Source organism: Mobula hypostoma, chromosome 5, assembly GCF_963921235.1.
Source record: "Mobula hypostoma chromosome 5, sMobHyp1.1, whole genome shotgun sequence".
In the NCBI taxonomy this organism is placed as follows: Eukaryota; Metazoa; Chordata; class Chondrichthyes; order Myliobatiformes; family Myliobatidae; genus Mobula; species Mobula hypostoma.
In genome coordinates this window covers 25,255,983-25,268,158 of record NC_086101.1, presented here as the reverse complement: position 1 = coordinate 25,268,158, position 12,176 = coordinate 25,255,983, and the positions used below count along the sequence as shown (strand labels likewise).

Genomic DNA, 12,176 nt, shown 5'->3' with positions numbered 1-12,176 from the left:
CGACCTCAGTATTACGAGCTCTTCGGGAAAGATTTCCCTAGCTTTCTCCTCACCCACCCACTAAATAACAAACTCAAATAGGACTCCACAAAATAAACAGATTTACCCCTTCTTCAAAGAGTTGTTTCTAGCTTCTTAATAAAAGAACCTTCTCCATTCCTTGTTTAAATGGCGGGAGAAGGCAAAATTGCAAGAGGTCCATGAGAACATTCACACACGAAGATGTTGTGTAGATTTGATTTCTGACAGCTCTGAAATTGCTGGCTTGCTGGAGATGTGCAACAAGATCCAATTTCTGCCCTTTTCTTCTCAGTATACACAAATGGTCACCGCCAATTTGAGACTGAACCACACTGAATAATGGCTTCTTTCATTTCGTGTTATTCCACCTTTGACAAGAACACCAAGAAAGTGTGCAAAGCACCTCCATTGGCCCGTGCACAGAAAACTCAATGGAAATTGGAACTTTTCACACATCTCCACAACCTTCAGACCTTCTGAAAGCCAGGGATACTGCAGCTTAAAGGATTTTCCCCTTTTTCTCGTACCTTATGATTCGCTGGCCTCAATTGTCGGAGGTAAGACATTGTTCCAGCCAAGGTTCGCTAGTCGCCTCCGAGTCAGTCAACAAGGCCCTCATGGTGCGACCATCTCCCCTGCCCCCTTCTGTATGTGAACGGAGCATTCCTTCCTTCACCCGGCTAGCAATGCAGTGTGCAATTTAAACCACCATGTTATTAACCCACTTACCAGGTTCTATGGGGAGGGTGTGGGGGTGAATTTTGAACACAGATCCTGATTCAATTTATATATAAATATATATATATTTATAAAAATGCAATTGTTCAGCATAATACCCTGTTTGCCCTCCCATTCCCGCCACCCATTCCTCTTCCCTCCCTAACCCATCAAGCCAATTTGAGAATTCTTTTCACAGCGGCACAGGTTATCTGAACCAGAATGGAAGTGATAGTCTAAGCACCACCTTCACAGGTCCTGTGCCAATTTAAGCCAAAGGCATTGTAACTTCAGACCAGCTGCTGACCCCCTCCCCCTTCCACGCTGAACTCGAAATGGCGGCCATGGCGGCGCATGTGGCGGGGGTCTCCACGAAGCTTTGCCTCGATTCGGCTCGAGGCGAAGTACTTGGCACGGTGAGAGCGAGGTGGCTGGGCAACAGAAGGGGCCGGGAAGCCATTTTGGCTTTTTTTGAAGGAATGCTCCATTGACTTCCAGAGGGGGGATTTTGAAATGTGTGAGGGAGGCAGATTAGAGAAAAAAAAATGGGTGAGGGGAGGAGGGTGTGAAAGAATGAAAAGGAGAAAACAGGAAAGAAGGAAGAGAAAAAGAAATTTACACATGTAGTTCCAATAAGATCAGCCATTATTCAGCTTGGCACAATTTCCATATCACAAGGGATACTGTGTAAGAGGCATGCATACCCGCACAAGTGCAGAGTGCGCGCGTGCACACACACACACACACACGTAAATATATTGCAGTAGTAATGACAGCACCAATGTTAGTTATTAGATACTGTGTCACCGAAGTGCCTCGCGAGGCGTTGTTTAACATAGTTTTGATAGCACAGGTTAAAAAGCAACTGCAGAACCACAGCAACTAGAACAGACAGAAGCTCAGTTGCTTGACCCTACTGGGAAGATTTTAAGATATGCCACGGGGCTAGAATGCCCACTAAGGGTGGCACAGTAGTGTAGTGCTATTACAGCACCAACAATCGCTAACAGGGTTCAATTCCTGACGCTGCCCATAAGGAGCTCTCTGTGATCATGTGGGTTTCTTCTGGGTGCTCCGGTTTCCTCCCATATCCCAAAGACGTACAGGTCAGGGTTAGCAACATGTGGGCACGCTACATTGGCGCCAGAAGCGTGGCAACCTTGCGGAATGCCCAGCATAATACTCATGGATTTGATTTGAGGCAAACGGAGCACTTCACTGCATGTTTCGATGAGCAAGTGACAAAGAAAGCTAATGCTTACAATCCACCGGCTGCTGCAACAGGGCAACAGAGCAGAGCAGGCATCCCTTTGTATGGGATTTACAACCCACGGCACCGTGATGCATTGCAAGAAGGCAGGATAGGCAAACCATGGTGTGCAAACTACGGCTCCAGAGCAGGGCAAAAGTCGGGAAAGGACTGATTTGACTGATTGCAGACTAGGTTAAAATCATTCTGCCTGCTGTCTTTATAGTAATGGCACAAATTTTCCAAGGTGTGATCAAGCCCTACAACTCACAGCATTTTCAAGTTGAATGTATTGGAAATACCCAACAGGTCAGAAAGCACCCAAGGGCACAGATTAAGCCCGATGTAATAAACCCAATGTCATAACCTGATGACGACCATTTCCAGCATGTTCGCTCATTTTTCACATGCCATGCAATTTTCCGGAAACTTCTCCCCCATGGCTCTTTTCCTCTGCATTTCAGATCACTCCCCACCCTCTGCCCACTATTATTATTTTTAGACCCTCAAGGATTTCACCATGGCCACTAGGAAGCAGTGGAAAATCTTCCCTATCTGCAGTAGCGCCGTCTCTCCACTGCCGACAACCACCGACCCGTTCCCACCTCACACAGGTGCACATATGGAATATCCGAATACCCAATCACAGACTGCAGCCCCGACCCCGGCACGCGGTGCTGATAGGTTTAAATGGATAGGAGATCTCACAGCGCCTCCTCCCACCATCCCTTGTGAACTTGGACGTGTATCCATTCAGAAGGTTGCATGGCGAACAGGCAGCAACTAATACTCCTTTGACAGTGGTACCCACAGGCTGGTCTGCTGGCAAACAAATTCGGCCCAATATTTAAATAGCCAAATGAAATGTACCGTCCTCTCAGATCAAGGGGGGTTTGTCAACCAAATGAGCTTTGTCAACCTGGACTTTGTGAAAAATATTTTTTTGCCCTAATTGTTCCTCCCCAATCTTTTCTGAAACTCACTACTAACTCTTTCTCAGTTCTAACCAAGAAGTGTTAACTTATTTTTTCCTCTTTACAGATGCTGTCTGACACACTAAGTTTTTCCCTCTTTAACCCAAAACCTGAACTGTCTTTCCTTCTCCATATGTGCTGCCTGACATCCTGACTGTTTCCAGCATTTTTTTCCTTTGGGCAATAATCAGTGGCATCTTGAGATTTTACGTCCAGCTGTGATGGTATCCTCCCCTTCCTCCTTGCCCTGTAGGAGGCTGTGAAGGGTAAATGTTAGGTGCAATGTTTCACTTCACAAATGGTCAAGGAATATAGCTGTACCTTAAACAATTTTTCAAGGGATAGAATGCATAACTCATGGTTAAATTATTACCAATTCCTTGTCATCCCTTTCTCCCCAGCCCCTATGGTTTGAGTTGTCACCACCTTTCCTTACCAACAGCAAGCCTCTCAACAACATACCAGTTTTTGTTTGCAAATGGATATTTTGGAGCATAATGCAAAATGTAAAAACATTGTAAAAATGCAATGTTTATGCTGTACCTATTTTGAGTTCTTAGCTTTGTGATAAGGGTGGGCAGAGGATCAATGAGAGATGAGTATGTCCAAGTGGTGCCAGTATCTAAGATGACTCCCTTCTCCTGAATTGCACATTCTGGCTTGCCACACTGTGAATGTACACATGGGAATGGGTACAGAAGATAAACCTCTCAAGTTGTGGATGAGCCTGCTTCTGGAGTGAAAGTATGAATCCATTGCTTAAAATCCCATGGAACCTTTGAGTTGTGCCAAAGTTCATTTCATGTATTTTTTTCTCAATTTACAATATCTTGCTTAAAAGAACATTTTCTAGGTGAGTGACCTTGCTTATATTGAGGAATTACTGCAATTTCAGTCAGAAAGATTGAAGCAATCCAGAAGAGTTCCATTTGCTGAGTTCCTACAGAAAGTGATAACCACACTACCCACCCCTTACTTCCCACAAAGATCCAATGTCAAAAATGTGTCCTTGGCAAATATACGATAGACCAACACATACTTTCCAGGCTATAAAGGAGTTACTGGATCCAGTGTATCAACAAAACAAGTTTACCCCTTTGTTGCAAAGACCTAGCTCTTTAGTTTCCTTCAAAGTAAAACTAAAGATGACGAGTCTATATTCAGAGAATATAGAATATCATGGCAAATGCAAGCAAACTGAAAGAATATAAAGACCGAAGGAGGTCTGGCCTCCAAAATGCAATGAACTCCATGAATCAAACTCACTTGAGAAGACTCATCACAATATACTGCAAACTGGACTAGAAGAGATCTTCATCAAAGTTGCTGGTGAATGCAGCAGGCCAGGCAGCATCTCTGGGAAGAGGTACAGTTGACGTTTCGGGCCGAGACCCTTCGTCAGGTCTCCGCCTGAAACGTCGACTGTACCTCTTCACAGAGATGCTGCCTGGCCTTCTGCGTTCACCAGCAACTTTGCTGTGTGCTGCTTGAATTTCTAGCATCAGCAGAATTCCTCATGTTAGAAGACAGCTTCCCAGGGTGAAGCAGAGTTTGAAGCAGAATGCAGAGAGAATGCAGCTGGGATAAGCATGCATGCTTGCTAGTGCTAAGATAAAGTGAACTTGTGATCCAAAAGGCTGCAGCTTCTCAGAGGCTTTAAGCAGACTGCAGAGAATTTTCATCATATTTGTAGCAGATATCAAAAGTCCAAGTCAGAAAATGTTATTCGATTCCCCCAATAACACTTGGAGAACTAAAGTTAGGCAGGTGCTTGGATGCAGGATTGAGGGTATGTTGTATTGCTGGTGGTGCGGACACCTATCCTTGCAATTGGGTATTAATGGAAGAATCCAATGATGTAATAAAGTGGTTCTCCTCAGTGCCTTGGACAATATGTATGTGTCAACCAACATCACTAAGATATTACCTGGTCATGTATACTACACTGACCTATCACCTGGTCATTCTATAATCTTGCTGGAAAGCTCAAGAGCAGGGGTTCCCAACTTTTCTTACGCCAAGGACCAATGCCACTAAGCAAGAGGTCCATGGACCCCAGACTGGGAACTCCTGCTTTAGGGATTACGAAAGGGACCATAATCCAAAACGTCAGTTTGAGTATGAAGGTGAACTTAGAAATTGTTAAGTTCCTTCAGCAATTAAAGATAATATAACTTCGGTAGTGGTAATTATTGTTGAGCTGCTCCCACTCGATCCCATCAGATTCGATAATCTTTGTGAATCAGTGCAAACGACCATTGAATTAGTGAGACTATGGTGAAGTAGCAGAAAAAATACTGATGTCCGGATGCCAAGCCTTAGGCTGTACATGGTGTAATTAAGATTGTCTTGTTCAACACTCATTTTCAGGATTTAGGCATTGCATTAATTTCCTGTTGCTTGGGGTGTGGATACAACTGGGTCAGTCGACTGGAAATTTAGGTTCTGGTCAGTGAAGCACTGCTGGTTTCTTCTTCAAAAATGAACCAGATGGAACCTTTACAATGAGCCTGATGGCCATTTCTATTGAAATCAGATTTTTATTTGTTTTTTTTGTTAAAGAGCTACTTATATGAATTTGCAATTTCCAGATTGCTGGTCGAATAACAACTCTGATACTTCTGATAGCCCATGCTGTTTTGGCATATTGTCAGACTTAGAACTTCTAATAGAGAATACTGGAGATTTTTCAGCTGTGAGGGAAATGAATTGGAAGGTAACCATGCAGAAACATCTCTGGATGATTTACAGTAAAACAGAACCAACAGTACAAATTAGAATCACTTCAGTTCAAACCTGCAGTCACAGCATGGATACAAGGCCATAAGACATAGGTGCAGAATTCAGCCACTTGGCCCATCAAGTCTAGTCTGCCATTCTACCATTGGCGACTTATTATCCTTCTCAAACCTATCCTCCTTGCCTTCTCCTCTTAACCTTTGATGCCCTGACTAACCAAGAACCTCTCAACCTCTGCTTTAAATATACTCAATGACTCGGCCTTCACAACTCATTTCATGGCAATGAATTCCACAGATTTACCACCCTCTTGCTCTGTTCTAAATGGATGTCCCTCTATTCTGAAGTTGTGTCATCTGGCCCTAGACTCTCACACTATAGGAGACATCCTTTCTATATCCACTCTGTCTAGGCCTTTCAATACTCGACAGCTTTCAATAAGATCCCCTCTCATTCTTCTAAACTCCAGTGGGTACAGGCCCAGAGCCATCAAATGCTCCTCATATGTTAACCCTTTCATTCCCGGAATCATTCTCATGAATTTCCTCTGGACTCTTGCCAATGCCAGCACACCTCTTCTTAGATATGGGGCCCAAATCTGCTCACAGTACTCTAAGTCCGGTCTGACCTATGCCCTATAAAGCCTCAACATCATACCCTTGCTCTTATATTTTAGTCCTCTCAAATTGAATACTAATTCATTTGTCTTCCTTACCACAGAGTCAACCTGCAAGATAATATTTAGGCAAACCTACACAAGAATCCCAGGTCGCTTTGAACCTCTGACTTTTGAACTTTCTCCCCATTTAGAAAACAGTTTATGCCTTTAATCCTTCTACTGAAGTTCATGACCATACACTTCACTGCACTATATTGCATCTGCCACTTTGTTGTCTATTCTCCCAATCTGTTTGAGTCTTTCCGCAGACTTCTTGTTTCCTCAACACTACTTGTTTCTCCACCTATCTTGGTGTCATCTACAAATCTGGCCACAAGGCCATCAATTCTGTCATCTAAGTCATTCACTTATAATGTGAAAAGAAGTGGTCCCTATACCAACCCCGACCCCCCACCTCCGTGGAACACCACTTGTCCCTGGCGGCCAGTCAGAATAGGCCCCATTTATTCCAACTCTTTTGCTCCTTCCAATCAGCTGATCTTCAACTCAAGCTAGCATCTTTCCAGTAAAACATGGATTCTTATTTTTTTAAGCAGTTTCAAGTGCAGCACCTTGTTAAAGGCCTTCTGAACATCCAAGTAAACAACATCCACTGACTCTCCTTTGCCTATCCTGCATGTTGTTTCCTCAAAGGATTCAAACAGTTTTGTTAGATGATATTCCCCCTTAAGGAAACTATGCTGACTTTGGCCTATTTTATCATATGCCTCCAGGTACCCTGGAACCTCATTCTTAATAATCTACTCCAACATCTGTCCAAACACTGAAGTCAGGCTAATTGGCTTATAATTTCCTTTCTTCTGCTTCTCTACCTTCTCAGAGAATGGAGTGACATTTGCAATTTTCCAGTCCTCTGGAACCATTCCAGAATCTAATGATTCTTGAAAGATCATTACTAATGCCTCCACAATCTCTCCAGTTACCTCCTTCAAAACCTCGGGGTATAGTTCATCTGGTCCAGGTGACTTATGTACTTTCAGACCTTTCAGCTTTCCAAGCACCTTATCCTTAGTAAAAGCAGCTGCACCCACTCCTGCTCCATGACACTCTCAAATTTTTGGAGTACTGCTAGTGTCTTCCACAGTGAAGACTGATACAAAATACTTATTATTTCAGATAATTCAGATTATATAAATTCTAATTTCATCTAGCGTATGGACATGCTAACAAACTCAGAGGAAGTAGTGATGTACATCTTCATTCTTAGTTGGTCTACACTTATTATTGATATGGGTTTAATGAACAAGTAAAAGTGAAATCTTTGCCACGAGGATTAGAATTGTATGCCCATACAGCTGAGGGAGATGCTTCGTGCAAAGAACAATCTACACTTAGATATCAGATAGAGGTAACATCTGAAACAAAAATGATTAGAATTTATCTCAGATTGGTTTATCATGACCTCATCTTTTGTGGGCACCTTTGCTTGTAGTACTCCTATCTAACCAACCGATGGCATTGTTGTGTTGCTTATGAATATGATTCTAAATCTGGTCTTGATCTTGGCTGTGGACTGGGATGACAGCCAAGGACTAAAATGGATCTGTCTGCATTGAAAATGTGACAGGAATGATGTGGAGAGCCTCTTGCAGTTACAGTAATCTGGAATTAAACAAATGAGGAAGATCCAGCATGGGAAGATGCAGAATCTAACTAAGCTGATGTGCAGAAATCAGATCAGAGAATAGATTTACCTGTCAGGGTGGAGTACGATGGCATTGCATCTCCGTCAGAAGCAAGGTTTTGTATTTATTCCATTTGAAATATACAGATGCATTTAGGGGGATTCTTGTTTAATACAGGAGGGGAAAGGAGCAGATTGGTGTTCTGATAAGTAGATCTGATAAGTCATTGTTATACAAGACAGAAATAGGCTTTTTGACTCAATGAGTCTACACAGACCATTAAGTACCATTTACATTGACCTTTTTTTTTAATTCTACCTACACTCTCATCAACTTTCCCCCGCTCACTTACACAATCGAGGCAATTTACGTGGGCATGCATCTTTGGAATGTGGGAGGAAACTCATCTGGTTTCTGGCAGAATAGGCAAACTTCACAAGGACAGCACGAGAGGGCAGGGTTGAACACGGTTCATTGGAGCTCTGAGGCAGCGGCTCGACAAATTGCACAACTGTGCCACTCCCAAGGAGTGGGAGAAGATTTTATGCCAATAGGTCTGAATTGCGCATTTCTCAGCTAAATCTGGTTTATTCTTTGGGTTCAAGATCAGTGTGGTTTTGAGTCATTGACCAGGAACGTCTTGGGCCTTCATGTAAGCATGGGCATGTTATACTTGTTGGTGTTCCAAGACGTTGGTGCACTGCGTTCATCTGACACGCTTGTATAATATTTGTCAAAGTAAATGAATGGTGGAGCTGTGATGAGTTAGATGCCAGAATGTCCACACAAAAGGACTTCTGAAAACATCTTGTCAGCTCCTCTAAGAAAAAAATTGGGAACTTGTTAGCAAGTCAACAGCATTGTACAGAATGGAAGGTCTCTATTAATGACCTATGCTACACAAAGTACCAATTGTTGCTTTTGTCCACACCTCTCTTCATACCCATTAATTGCCTGCTAAGTAGGACAATCATCAAACAGGGTCTTTCAACATCTAATGGAATATGTCACAAAAAACCTGCAGCTTTGGTAATTAAAGTTCCATCTACCCTCCCAGGGTACAGTTCTGGTTCAATGTAGAAAAACCCCTTTGTACAGTGTCATTAAACATAACTGGGGCAAGTAGATCATAGGATAGGCAAAGAGTAAAATTCCCTCAATCGTGCTCTAGGAAATATTCCTGGCCATCAAAAAGGTTAGATACAGAGCTCTCTCAACATTGTCTAGGGCAGGTAGAGATCCAGTCAGATACAGAGTAGAGCTTGACTACAACATTGCCTGCACATCCTTCTGAAACCTTCCTTGCAGTGCCAGGATTGTTTGAATCTCCCGTTCTCTGATTCAATAAAACTACTGGTAATTAGGTATGATGTGAAAAGTTTTGCCAGTGGTACCAATGCCTAATTGAACCTGGCGAGAGATCAGTCCAAGCTCATTTGCTAGGGCAAGATTCATAACCGAGTTTCTTGGGAACTCAGGAACATATTAACTTACTATACCCTTGTTTCTAAAGCAGAATTTTAGGGAAATGTAACAAGACATACACCTATCCTCTGCAGCACATACAAATACAATCACACTTCCACAACAAATGTCACTGAGAAGCAATTTCAATCCACCAGAAACAGATATTAATAAACATATGTCAAATGCCACTAGGTAGCAATAGCTCCCTCATTAATAATATCTTTACCCCATGCCAAATTGTGAAGGGATATAGATTAGAGGTAAAATTCAACTTTAATGGGAGCACCAAACAAAAGATAGCACATCTCCCCCACACACTTACAAATAACCTGACAAAATCTTATTTTTTTTGTCTTGGCTTAGGTCTTGCCAAGGCTAAATATAGCACTCCAAATGCTGTTTGCAGCTAAATTTATGAAACTCATCACAGATCAAGGATCAGATCTGATCTGCATGCAATCAACCCTCCAACCACACTTTCAGGTTGAGGTTACTGGCAACATTATTGACAAATTTTAAAAGTCCAAGGTTAGATTGTTCACTGAAAACAATGCAAACTATAGCTTGAAATGTTGAATGAAGCCACTGAATGAACTAGATACATTCTCAACATCTACACTCACCTAAACACCAGCAAATGATTTTGGACCAGCCATGATGTGAATGTGAAGTGTTGACTGGGCACCTTCTTAACACCTGCACTTACCTAAACACCAACAAAATCAATAGCCAATCAATTATCTATAAAGTCACTACATGAAACACTATTTTTCACCCTGCACACCGAAGAGCAGCAAATACAGCAACTAACATCTACATTACTGAAGGTAAAAGTGATTCACCATTGCCCACTTACTTATATAGTTGTAAAATGCAAAACTGGTTTTTCACAACCAAAGAAATGGCAAACTTACCTACATATTAAGAGAAACAGCCTTTGTAAATAGGTCAAGGCAATTAATGAACTTGTAGTGGTTTAAACTTGTGCCTTTATAAGTCCTTTTAAGTTAGCTGTGAGTTGGTTGACAAGCTGAGATAGTGAGGAAGTGAAGAAAAGATGATTGTGAATTCAAAAGTGACTATGAACTGAAAGAGTGATTTTGTGATTTGTGATGGAACCCGAAGTTGAGGGTGAGGAAGTGAGATCGGCAAGTATGACATATTTTTAAGGTGGTTCAGGTTCTGTCAGACCTTTACCCTCCCTTGCATTTGGCAGATATCCTGTCATTGACTTTAACCGCCCAGGTATCCTCCAATTTCATCCCACCCTATGCTGCAGATGGTTTGACATTTTGATGTGTGGTTTCAAGGCACTGCTCCCTCTCTAAAGGCTGCCATGCTTGCAGGTTCCTCCCACCACCACCCTCAGAAAATGTCAAAGGGCCAATTAATAGATGACAGGAGGAATGGAAGAGGGGTTGGTAAACAACACAATTAAGCCTGGTCCTTCCTTTGCTTCAGGCTTGAAATATAGCACTCCAAATACTGCTTGCAGCTAAATTCACAAAACTTAGGTCAGATCTGGAATCATCCTGATCTTCATGCAATCAAGTAAACTTATCATCCTCATGTTCAAATTCCTCCATGCCTTCCCCCTTTCTAGGTCTGTAATCACTACAAGCCATCTGACCTTTCAACTTTGGCTTTTGACACAAGGGCTATTTTCTCCCACTTCTGCTGGACTTACCAAGATCTGGATTTCCTGACCTAGCGCTCTCTGCCTTTCCACCTCTTCCCCCTAACAGTCTCCTTGTATCCATCTCCTTCGTCAAACTGCCAGTCCTTCATCCTAGTCTTACTGGTTTGGTGCTGCCTCTCGCCCGATTATACCTTGGGATGCCTTCTTGCTCTGAAGAGATGAGAATTGCAAGCTGTTGTCTTCTGAAATTAGTGAGTGACTCAGTAAGGTATGTGGTAGGTAACAGGATTGTTACCGATTGCACTGACAGACATACTGAAGTACCTTGGAAGTTCAGTCTGCAGCTGATGGGAGCTGATTCATACAGTACTTACACACAGATTCATTCTGGGGGTAAACGCAACACTCTAATGAGACTCAGCAGATTAAAGATTTTTAGCAAGATCTAAGAATTGAACTGCAAGCGACTATATTAAAAATAAATCCAAATATTGTGCCTTCTCACCTTCTCCTTACCAGAATCTGGTAATTGATCTAAAATATCATTCCCATGAAAGAACTTGTGCTTCCCAAATCTCTTCAGAAGGTACTCTCTGGCAGTTCCAACCTTCACACTAAACAGATCTAGGATTGTCTGTTGCATTGTTGATGGGTACTGGGGTAGAAATCCTCTCCCCCCACTTTCCTCCCAACATTCACCACCAGCTGCTCCAAGCAACTTTCCTATCTGATTCATGAAATGTATCACAACTCCATTGCAGTGAGTGCTGCCATCCAGACCTCCCAAATTCTGCTCCCCCTCAGGAGCCATTTCATTTCTATTTCTCAACCGCAGTATAAAATGGCTCAAACCAATTTGGTGTAAGTAGACATTGCCGGATGCTGTCATGGTGACTTGCTTTCTAGATGGTTATTTGTGGCGCCAGCTCACGGGGGCAATCAGTCAACGCTGAATTTGTTGGCACTTTTTAAAATCTCTGCACACACAGGTACTTCTTTATCCTGCATGGCGCAGCGAGCATCTGGCAGTGGCTATCACACTCAAGAGAGCTACCAGATATGACTG

General features: G+C 42.6%; 1 protein-coding gene across 14 annotated transcripts in view; it reads right to left on the bottom strand.

The window, feature by feature from the left end:
* The window catches only part of LOC134346695 (ras/Rap GTPase-activating protein SynGAP-like), a 663,780-nt gene that overhangs the window by 175,400 nt on the left and 476,204 nt on the right, over nucleotides 1-12,176 (bottom strand). Inside the window, exon 19 of one of the 14 annotated variants that reach the window (XR_010017989.1) lies at nucleotides 549-1,229. The exons of the other annotated variants lie outside the window; for them this stretch is intronic. The gene's annotated coding sequence lies outside the window, so the exon portion shown is untranslated. The remainder of the gene's footprint in view (nucleotides 1-548; nucleotides 1,230-12,176) is intronic. 14 annotated transcript variants of the gene reach the window in all.